Source organism: Hemitrygon akajei, chromosome 30 (genome assembly GCF_048418815.1).
Source record: "Hemitrygon akajei chromosome 30, sHemAka1.3, whole genome shotgun sequence".
Classification (NCBI taxonomy): Eukaryota; Metazoa; Chordata; class Chondrichthyes; order Myliobatiformes; family Dasyatidae; genus Hemitrygon; species Hemitrygon akajei.
In genome coordinates this window covers 10,159,626-10,171,273 of record NC_133153.1, presented here as the reverse complement: position 1 = coordinate 10,171,273, position 11,648 = coordinate 10,159,626, and positions in this window count along the sequence as shown.

The following is an 11,648-nucleotide window of genomic DNA, read 5'->3' as shown; positions in this document are numbered from 1 at the left end:
CAAACTACCGTATTAGATTGGGCTAATTTTCCATAATAATTTTCCAACATATAAGAAACATAGATTCTTATTACAAACTTCCCCAATTTTCCTATGATTCCTGGAGATTCCTTCTTTAGTCCTCTCGCAAGCCCTTGGCTACCCCCATGAGCCATACTAAGTAGCTCGAATATTCCCTTTGGGAGTAGTGCTTTACCTCCTGACTACTTGATAAATGTCAAGGTTTTCAGCTTCTTATATTGCCTTCCATTACCTCAAAGTAGGAAGGTCAAAACAACTGAATGTACAGTTACTACTGCATGCAATATGATATAATCTGTGCCCATGGATGCATTTAATAGTGTTGGGAATGTATGATAATGCATTTTGGTAAAAGGAACAATAGTGTAGACTATTATCTAAATGAGGAGAAGGTTCCAATATCAGAGGTGCAGAGGGACTTAGGAGTCCTCGTGCAACACTCCCAGAAGGTTAATTTACAGCTTGAGTCTGTGATAAAGAAGACAAATGCAATGTTGGCATATATTTCAAAGGGAATAGAATATAAAATCAAAGAGATAATGCTGAGCCTTTATAAGATATTAGTCAGGCCACACTTGGAGTATTGCCAACAGTTTTGGGGCCCAAATCTCAGAAAGGATGCGCTTTCATTGGAGAGAGTCCAGAGGAGGTTCACGGGGATGATTCCGGGAATGAAGGGGTTAACATATGAGGAGCATTTGGCAGCTTTGGGCCTGTACTCAATAGAATTTAAAATAATGCATGGGTATCTCATTGAAACCTTCTGAATGTTAAAAGGACTAGATAAGGTGGATGTGGAGAGGATGTTTCCTCTGGTGGGGGTATCCAGAACTAGAGGACAGCCTCAAAACTGAGGGGTGACGTTTTAGAACAGATGTAAGGAGGAAATTTTTTAGCCAGAGAGTGGTGAATCTGTGGAATTCTCTGCCACAGACTGTGCTGGAGGCCAAGTCCGTGCGTATATTTAAGATAGATAGATAGATACTTTATTCATCCCCATGGGGAAATTCAACTTTTTTCCAATGTCCCATACACTTGTTGTAGCAAAACTAATTACATACAATACTTAACTCAGTAAAAAAATATGATATGCATCTAAATCACTATCTCAAAAAGCATTAATAATAGCTTTTAAAAAGTTCTTAAGTCCTGGCGGTAGAATTGTAAAGCCTAATGGCATTGGGGAGTATTGACCTCTTCATCCTGTCTGAGGAGCATTGCATCGATAGTAACCTGTCGCTGAAACTGCTTCTCTGTCTCTGGATGGTGCTATGTAGAAGATGTTCAGGGTTTTCCATAATTGACCGTAGCCTACTCAGCGCCCTTCGCTCAGCTACCGATGTTAAACTCTCCAGTACTTTGCCCACGACAGAGCCCGCCTTCCTTACCAGCTTATTAAGACGTGAGGCGTCCCTCTTCTTAATGCTTCCTCCCCAACACGCCACCACAAAGAAGAGGGCGCTCTCCACAACTGACCTATAGAACATCTTCAGCATCTCACTACAGACATTGAATGACGCCAACCTTCTTAGGAAGTACAGTCGACTCTGTGCCTTCCTGCACAAGGCATCTGTGTTGGCAGTCCAGTCTAGCTTCTCATCTAACTGTACTCCCAGATACTTGTAGGTCTTAACCTGCTCCACACATTCTCCATTAATGATCACTGGCTCCATATGAGGCCTAGATCTCCTAAAGTCCACCACCATCTCCTTGGTCTTGGTGATGGTCTTGGCGGAAGTTGATCATTTCATGATTGGTCAGGGCATCAAAGGATATGTGAGAAGGCAGATGTATAGGATTGAGTGGAATCTGGGATCAGCCATGATGGAATGACAAAGCAGACTCGATGGGCTGAATGGCCTAATTCTGCTCCTATGCCTTGTGATCTTATGGTATCAGGATTCTGAATAATTTTGGTATTTTGGAGCCATTCATGAGCCACCCTCTCACTGCCTTGTGCCACCGCCATCCCCTCTCCATTGGTGGTAATATATCTCCTCAAGGTCTCATCTAAATAATTTTACAGTAGAGTAAGGTTTGCCGCAGTCAGATGCTCCTCATGTGGTACCTTCAGTTCCTTGTCTCTGATAGACTTTGTGAGACGCTAAACTACAACGTTATGGCTAGGTGGGACACAATACCAGCCATTCTTCTGGTACCATTTCACTGAGGTGGTGACATGGTATCTTCCCTGTGACAGAGTGGCACTTGCAAAGGGGGTTATCTTTATATCACTTGTTATAAGATATGAACCCACAACAAGACAATTGCATTTATAATCTCCTCTGGGCAGGCCGAAAGAGTTCCTCTTTGGTGACATCTGTTTAATCCAGTGTCCCCTGCTCTTTGTCAATGATTATACAGTAGTTGGGTGTGAAGCACTGTAAACCTTTACCCAAACCCTCTGTTTGCATTCTCCAATATTATGCACTTGGTACAGGGCAAAGGTGTTGTTCTGAAACTGATGTGGGACATGGGGAACAGCCCCTATAGTATGTGTTCCCCAAGTCTCTCAGCATGCCTGCTCCATCTGATTGGCTATTGCTGATGATTGTAGGCAGCAGTCTAGTTCCATATTCTGATTGGCTGTTGCTGATGACTACAGTTGGCAGTCTGGTTCCATATTCTGATTGGCTATTGCTGATGACTACAGTTGGCAGTCTGGTTCCATATTCTGATTGGCTATTGCTGATGACTGCAGTTAGCAATCAGGTTCCATATTCTGATTGGCTATTGCTGATGACTACAGTTGGCAGTCAGGTTCCATATTCTGACTCCAGTGTTTCAGCTGTGGAGTCAGTACCCAACTGGGGCTTGGTGGTTGGCTAAACAGCAAATGCTGCCCCGTACCTGGGACAACAGCCACAACTGATCTTCATGAGTGATATTACTCATTCTAATTGTTATTTCCTCATTTGCCTTGAGTTTTTTTTAAAATTTCTTAAGGAATGCTTGTGCTGCTTCCTAACCCATCTAACGTAAATCCCATTGCAGCCGCTCATATCCCACCTTTCAGCTTTTCCCGGTGTCTTGCTCTACTAACTCTGGCTATCCCTGCAGCATATCATGCTCTCACTTTCTCCGTGAGCCCTCTTCCAGTTTTACGTGGCTTTACCCTTTTCCGTATTAACTGCTTTCTTAACGAATGTTGGAATAATTCCTTTGTGGGTGTAGAACACCAGTTTGTGATGCCCAACCTGGTAAGTAAAACTTTACTCAGCTCCGGATGTGTCGTAACTGGAGTAAGCATTCAGTTCCTGTCGCCCCACTGAAGCTTTGGAGAGTTTACCGGAACACTGCCTGGATTAGAGGGCACGTGCTAGAAAGAGAGGCTTTACAGATTTGCGTTGCTTTCTCTGGAGCATCGGAGGCAGGGTGAAGGTAGCCCTGATAGAGGTTTAAAAGATCATAGATAGAGTAGATAGACAATATCTTTTTCTGAGGTGCATTGTACTAGAGGGTAAGTATTTAAGGTGAGTGGGCATAAGTTCAAAGCAGATGTGTGGGGCAAGTTTTTACATGGAGAGTTGTGGATGTCTATAACGTGCTGCTAGGCCTGGTAGTGGATACATTTAAGAGACTTTGCTAGGCTCATGAATGTGCAGAGAATGGAGGGCTATGGGCATTGTATAGCAGAAGGGTCTAGGTTAGTTAAGCATTTAATAATTAGATTAATTTTGACAATATCACATGCACAATAGCCTATCCCTGTACAGTACCTTTCTATATGTTAAACAGAGCCTGATGTGTCAACAGCAGGGCAAAAAGGGGGTTACGTTTTTCATCTATTTTCTTAGAAATTTGCATAGATTCAGCAATGTCACCTGAAACTTTGACAAACTTCTGTGGAAGTGGAGAGTATTCTAAATGGTTGCATCAAAGCCTGGATTGGAAGACCAGTGGTCAGGAATGGAAAAGTTTACAGAAAGTGTTGGATACAGCTCAGTCCATCACAGACAAAGCTCTTGCCACAGTGAGTGGCCACCGCAAGAAAGCAGCAGCCATCATCAGGAGCCCCCACCATCTAGGCTATGCTCTCTTCTCACTGCTGCCATTGGGAGGAAGGTACAGGTGCCTTAGGTCCCATACTGTCTGACTTAGGAACAATTATTCCAATCATGCTTCTAAAATGGTGTTGATAACTTCATTCACCTCAACTCTGAACTAATTCCACAACCTACCGAATCAATTTCAGGGACCCTACAATTAATATTCTCAGTAATGTTTTATTTACACAATTTGCTCTCTTTTGCACATTGGCTGTTTGTCAGTGTTGTTTTATGATAGATCTGTAACCCCCTGGGTCGCCTCAGGCTCGCTCAGCTCGTTCTCGTCTAGGGGGAGCAGCCTTCGGCCCCGCCAAACTGGGTAATCAGCTGGTGTGGATGCTGTGTGATGTCCCCGCCTCGCCCAAAAACAGACAGTACAACATATGCGATTAAATGAGTACAATTTATAAAGGTTACTATAACTAAGTGATTAATAACGATACAGTATATATGAAGGAAAAAAAGAAAAGGCGCCAACTTATCGAAGTCCAAACCCCTTCATGCACAACCGTTGGAGCTCAATTACTGAAGTCTTCTGGCCACCATTCGATCCCCTTCGAACTCCTCGACTCGCAGCTCAGGACCTCCCGAAGTGGTCAACCAAGCACATCTATCTTCATCTCCTCTCCTTGGGGTACCTCCTGACCTTGGACCCCTGCTTGGGGTCCGTTCCTTGCCCAGTTTACAGAATCACGTCCTCTCTCTCTCTCACCCCCTCACGCCGATCTCCCCAAAAGCCCGCCAACAATAGCTTACAGACTCAGAAGAAAGAACAACATTAATCCCAATTGGTTTACAAAGGAATACAATTCTCCTTATCAGTAAATTTTAACCCAAACAAGCTTCCAGCACTCTCTCACAACAAAGAAGCATTCCTACTTTTAACAAAACAACGAAGCCATTTTGATTACATACACAGTAACAAAGAAAAAGAAATCCCCTTTACAGATCTTTTCATAAATTCTATTGTCTTCCTTTATTTTCTTGTAAGTACCTGCAAGAAAATTAATCTCAAGGGCTGTATATGGTGACATATGTGCTTTATTAATAAATTTATTTTGACTTTGACTGATCTGGGGCCATCAGCAGCCCATGACCATCCAGTACTTTAATATCTTTATCACATTGGATAGGGGCTTCAGGAGTTGTAAGGATGTTGTCAGCATTGATGCTGTTGCCATTGGCATACAATTGTAGTTAACCATCCAATCCTGTTTTTACATTGCCACCTCCCCGGGTATCCCAATTTCCACTGTTTCGGGTCTCCATACTTCGTTTGGATAGTGTACAAGACCATGGTACGGGTTACTCCGAGCGTTGCTGTTATTTTTGGTCTGTTCAGACATCAGACTTCTCCATCTCCTTGATTGGGTGTCAAAGCTGGGCTCTTCAGCTTTGCTATGTGCCTATTTTGAGTGTGTTGGATTGAGCTGTGCTCTCTGATGGGCATAGAAAAATCAAATTCTTGCATATAAAAAGACAGTCAGGGTCTCCATCAGATGGATAATTTCTCCTCATTTGGCAGTGAGGACAGTTTCAGTGTGTTTAGTGTTTCTATCTGGCTATTCCCTTCATGTCCACTAGGGTGCACGTTTCTCCCACTGGTGTAACAATGTATTGCTCTGCGCACGAGAGCTGGAGTCTGGAGCTTCCTTGGTGTGTGATAACCATCTTCCTTCTTTTGGTACTTTGGCCTTGATACTCACAGTCTCCGTTTCCCAATCTGCCTCAATCCTCTGCTGTCGATTACATCATTATTAAGTTCATGCTATCACCTTGCCAGCTCTAGAATGGAATTGGATTTGGAATCAGAATTGGTTTATACAAGGTACAGTGCAAAGCTGGACTTGCATACTGTTAATGCAGATCAAATCATTGCACAGTGGAATGAAGTGTAACGGCTACAGAGGAAGTACAGTACAGGTAAACGTTAAGGTGCAAGATCATAATGAGGTAGATTGTGAGGTCAAGAGTCTATCTCATAGTGTGTAGTTACCGGTACTCATTTATTTAGCAATATGGTGCAGCGTAAGCTCTCTGCTCCTTCGAGCCACGCCATCCAACAACCCCTCAACCCCATTGAACCCTAACCTAATCACAGGACAATTTACAATGACCTATTAACTTAACCCGGTATGTCTTTGGACTGTAGGAAGAAACTAGAGCACTCAGAAAAAACCCATGCGTTGCGCGGAGAGGGGATACAGAACAGCGCCGGAATTAAACTCGGAACTTTGGAAAGCTCTACGTTGTAATACCATTGTGGTAACTGCTATGATACCGTGGGGTCCTGTGAGTTAGTAAATCTGCTATCAGATCTAGGAGTGGCGAGATTTAGGTAATTGTACTAGTAACCATTCACTACTCTTAAAACAGTGGCATAGCAAGCTGTCCTCGAGCCTGGTGGACAGACCAGAAAACTCTTCCACTCCCATTTTTCATCTTTCAGGGTTTAGGATAAACCTCTCATGTGATCCTTTACCCCCTTCGAAGTTTCAAGTTCATTATTGACATATTGAAAACTAGTTCTCCATGCCCTGCCTAGGGTGATCTGAGTAAGTCAGTGAAATATGGGTAGGCTGTTATGACCCGGAGGTGTCCTATTTCATGTGTAATGTTCACCGCCCCCCCACTGTGCTGGTGAAACCCTCAGGCTTGGCCAGCACGTGTGCATCTCGGGGAAGACAACTTCTGCCCCCGCCAAACTGAGAAATCTCGTTTGTGTGGATGCTGCGTGATATGTTGCCCGGATACAAAATATTAGACTGTACACCATATGCAATTAAATGATAGAACTTTATAAATCTTAATCTGAATAAAGGGTTAGTAAAGAAAAGAAAAAGAGCCCATTTTAAGGAAAAAAGTCTATTGTGCATCGTTGGAGCCCGCTGATATGACCTCCTCCGAGTGTAGCCGGTCCTCGGACCCTCGCTCCTCAGTCCACTCCATCCGGTGGGTCTTCCAACTCTCTCCATCGCTCCCCGACGAAAGATCGCGAGAAACCCGGCTCCCAGACACACAGGAAAGAACAACATTTCTCCCATTGGATAGCCCCTGCATTCCAAAGCCCTGTTATCTCCTGTCGTAACCCAAACATTGCTGCTACAGAGAAACCATGACCTTAACAGTGGAACATTGCATAGAAGTCATTACATTATCCTTAGCAGTGAGACCTTACAGCGTGTTACACTGGTATTGATCAGAACCCATTTGCTATTTCTCATACAGAAAACATATCCTGCTCCAGTTTTGTTCTTAAGGATCACGGTAGGTCCTCCTTCACAATGCCGTGGGTCTGCTCTAATTGGTACCACCCATCTTTTGTGTTTACTGGCCAGATGGAATCAGTGCTGGGCCTGCTAGCCCTTGCTTCTGGAGACTCCGGTGTCAACATAATGGGTTTGTGACGGAGCTGGTTTGACAGGCTGGCTGGCCCACTCCTGCTCCGATTTCCTATGGTCTGACCAGGGTTCTGCTGTGGGGTCGGTGCACTAATATTCACTTGTTTCGAGATACAGCATAGTAACAGGCCCGCCCCACCCAAGGAGACCGTGCCTCTCAATCACATCCATGTGAACAATTGACCTCCTTTGGATTGTGGGAGGAAATCAGAGGAAAGCCACACGGTCACAGGGAGAACATACAAACTCCCCACAGGCAGTGATGGAATTGAACCCAGGTTGCTGGCACAGTGATAGCATTACACCAACAACTACGCTGTCATGTCACCCTACCTGTTCCAGTTCCCCAGTCTATTTCAATGATCAGCATCTGCTCAACGTCATGTTTAGTTTCTGCCCTCATCTATCCACATGATGGGGTTTACTCCACTTTAATGCCATCGGGTTTGTCGTCTGTCACTGCTCCCAGGTTTGGAGGGGGGTAGTAAAACCTTTTCAGAAAGTGTGTCCAATTTGGTGATAAGCTTCTGAAAACTCTTGTGTGCCACAGTAATTTTGAGCAGTGTTTACCATTGATGAACGAATTAGTAATAATAATTAATAGCTTAATAAGGAAAAAGGATGAGTCCAGTATTTGTTCTTTCATTATTAATGAAAGTATTACAGAGACAGATTGAAATAAGTGAAGCATTTTAGAAAACCTATTCAAAAATAATTAATACTAATCTTTTCAAAAGACAACTGAAAAATAACATAATTTCTAAATAGTGTTGTAACTGTTTATTATTCAAATACTGATGGATATACACCAGGTCTGCAAGGGCTTCAAAATGTATCATCCAACGTCATGTGTTCTTGTAATCCGGTTTCCTGTGAAACCATCTCACTGCTCTCAGCTTGTAAGAGACCATTCACTGCTTCACTTGGCAGAATGGATAATCATTATGCATCTCTTTGCTATGGGTGGGGTTCAAAGAATCGAGGGGTGGCACTGCATACCAGATACCAACACACTTTTTGCACCTGGCATCTTGGGCGTTTGTGCCATAGGTTCACCAACCCTGAATCAATCCTGAAAATTGTTCCTTCTGCAGTCTTACTAAACCAAATGTGATGTTCTCCCTGAGCTCGTGTCCCCAGGGCAGGTGCGTTAAGTGCTGTAAGCTTTTCTACCCCCTATGCTTGACACATCTTTACAACATTATCTGTGAGGGGCAATTCTACATCAGTTACAGATAGAGAGAAAGCAGTACGTACTAAAATGTTGCAATACCAGCCACTTCATATTGCATCAGTAAGTATCCATAGACCCTAGCACAAACAAGAGGAACTATGCAGATGCTGGAAATTCAAGCAACACACACAAAATGCTGGCCTGCTGAGTTCCTCCAGCATTTTGTGGGTGTTCCATAGACCCTCCCACTGGTTGGTGTCGGCCAATCCCTTTAATGCTTTCATCTCTCTGAGCAACTTGTTCATAGCTGAGACCTAGTCAGTTTTGTTTGATTGGTCCCAGTCTGGGCTGGAGATCGGATTCCTCGTCCAGGGTCTATCTTGGACAGGTACATGGATGAGAGATGTATGGAGGGATATGGTCCAGGTGCAGGTCGGTGGGACTAGGCAGAGAAATGGTTTGGCACAGCCAAGAAGGGCCAAAAGGCCTGTTTCTGTGCTGTAATGTTCTATGGTTCTATGGTCCTCCTATGTTGTCACCAGTGAGGCCTGGAGTTGATACGGAAGATCAAAGCTCGAAGGGTGATCAGAAGTGAAGGCCCAGTAGCCAAGCCCAATGAGTCCACCAGGGAAGCTGCAGCACGATGTCTGCTAATCCACGTCCACTGGAGACTGAAGGCTGGAGGCTGTTCCATCCTGGAGTTAGAGGACTGTGTATGTGTGTGGGTGGGTGACTGAGTGGATGGGTAATGGGGAGGAACAGGACTTGTGTTGTTGCTTGTTGTGCTGTGTTCTGTTGTGTTGCTCAAAGGTTCAATGGTCAAGTTTAATGTCAGAGAAATGTATACAATATACGTCCTGAAATGCATTTTCTTCGCAAAACATCAATGAAAATAGAGTAGTGCCCCAAAGAATGAATGACAGTTAAATGTGAGAACCCCAAAGTCCCTCCTGGCAAGGGAGAGGGAGGTGTCCCCCCCACAAAGAACCAAAGCCCGCGTGTAACTCCAAGTCAAGGTCATCAAAAGATCCCTGAAAGGAAAAAGTAAAGATGTTATAGGTAGAAATAGAGCTGTTTCCGAAGATGCAAGCAGAGGAGTTGCTGTTAGGCACCCTCACTCCTCCTGAGTTCCACCCCCTCCTTGTCACTTGTTGTGATGTGTTCTGCTGTGCTGTTGTGTCTTGTTGCTGCTCGTTGTCGCGTTGTCTGTCGCGTTGTCTGTCGCGTTGTCTGTGTTATTTTGCTGAACATTATGGGGTTGCTATGTTGGCACTGGAATGTGTTGTGACACTTGTGGGCTGCCCCTTAGGTTGTGTTGGTTGTTGACACAATTGATGCATTTCACTGTGTGTTTTGGTGTATACGTGATAAAGAATTGGAATCTGGCCACTGAGGAACTATGATTCTGTCTGCTTGGCTTCCTGTTCTTCGAGGCTTCCACCTTCCACAGAACAATCCCTTTGAAATGTCCCTTCTTCTGACAATTGCTGCATGATTATCCAATCGCTCCTTAGCAAGCTGCCCTGCCTTTCCACACTTCTCAGTTGCCCTCGTCTTCCACTGGGCTGATGTTAATCTTTGTACCCTGTTTAGCCTCAGCTTTAATGGCCCAGGTTAGTATCTCACTGAAATTGTTCCCTTTTGGGAACCCTACGCCCGATATTCTCATTAGGCGAGCACCCAATCTGTCCTGAAGTAAACTCAACAACATATCATCATATATGACTGTGTTGAATGTTCACTATAAGCCGGAAACTTGCATTACTCATAATCATGTGAAGATACTCCCTACACTGTCATCATCTTCACATCAGCCATTTCTGTTTGGTTTGGTACAGCGTCCTCTAACAATACACAAAAACTACAGCAAACTGCCATTGGCTGCAGTCTGCCATCACCCCAGGGCTTGTGTGTGTCCAGGACAGAGAAGCAGGAAGATTCATTGTGGACACTATGCACAAAGCAAGTTTCTCCCTTCGAGAAAGCGCTACGGGGCCAGGAAAACAGAAACTTCACACCTGCTTAGAAGCTTCTTCCCCCCAGGCAGTTAATTGAATCAACTGTTCTAGTTAGACCCCAACCCCTTCTATTACCTCACTCTTCTTCACTGTAAGCACTTTAAGCCACTCTTTATAATGCTGTTTACATTGTCAATACATACAGTATGTACACAGTTTATTTCATATACACACTTCTAACATTATTTTTATATAATTCTTTATGCTTCATAATTGTTGAGTAATTTTGTTGCACCGACACACCCCAACAAGCTCCTAATACAATCTCTGATCCTTCATGTTGCCCCTCGTTTTTCTTTTTCCAAGATTGTCCTGGTACAATATTGATTTCTCCATCCAGTTAAAAGAAAATTCCCTCTCTCTCCCCTCCTTTTCTAGTCCTGAAGAAGGGTCTCTCCCTGAAACATTGACTGTTTATTCATTTCCACAGGCACTGCCTGACCTGCTGAGTTTCTTCATCATTTTGTGTGCGTTGCTTTGGCAAAGCTCAAAACACCTGATGTCTCCTTAAGGGCGGTGGCTCATTGATAACCATCGGTTTCTCCAAAGCTATCAAATGTTCCCCCTAGTCTGTATGTATAACCTGTCTGCCTGTCGTCCTTGTTGCTGTCCTGATCAGGGCTGTGGTGACTGTGGCTGATTCTGTTACATGGGGTGCAGGAAGTCCATAATCAGCATATATGCTTCTTCATATGAACTTCCCCAAGCAATGTTCCCCCACCTGGTTTGTTACGTTCCTCGTCCTGTACTCTTAGTATATAGTCACTCCTTTCTCAGCCCTTTCCTCCTCTCTTCCACCAAGCTCTTTTTGTTCAACAAAGGGGTGCTTCCACATCATATCCTTTTACTATCACCTTGTAAAGTTTCATTTTATGATCTATTATTGTTTGTACCAGGGATCCCTTCGGTCTCCATTTCACCTCTATGCTGTTCTTATTGGCAGCCATCACCAGTACGTTGTGCCCCTCACTGATGCCCAGTTACT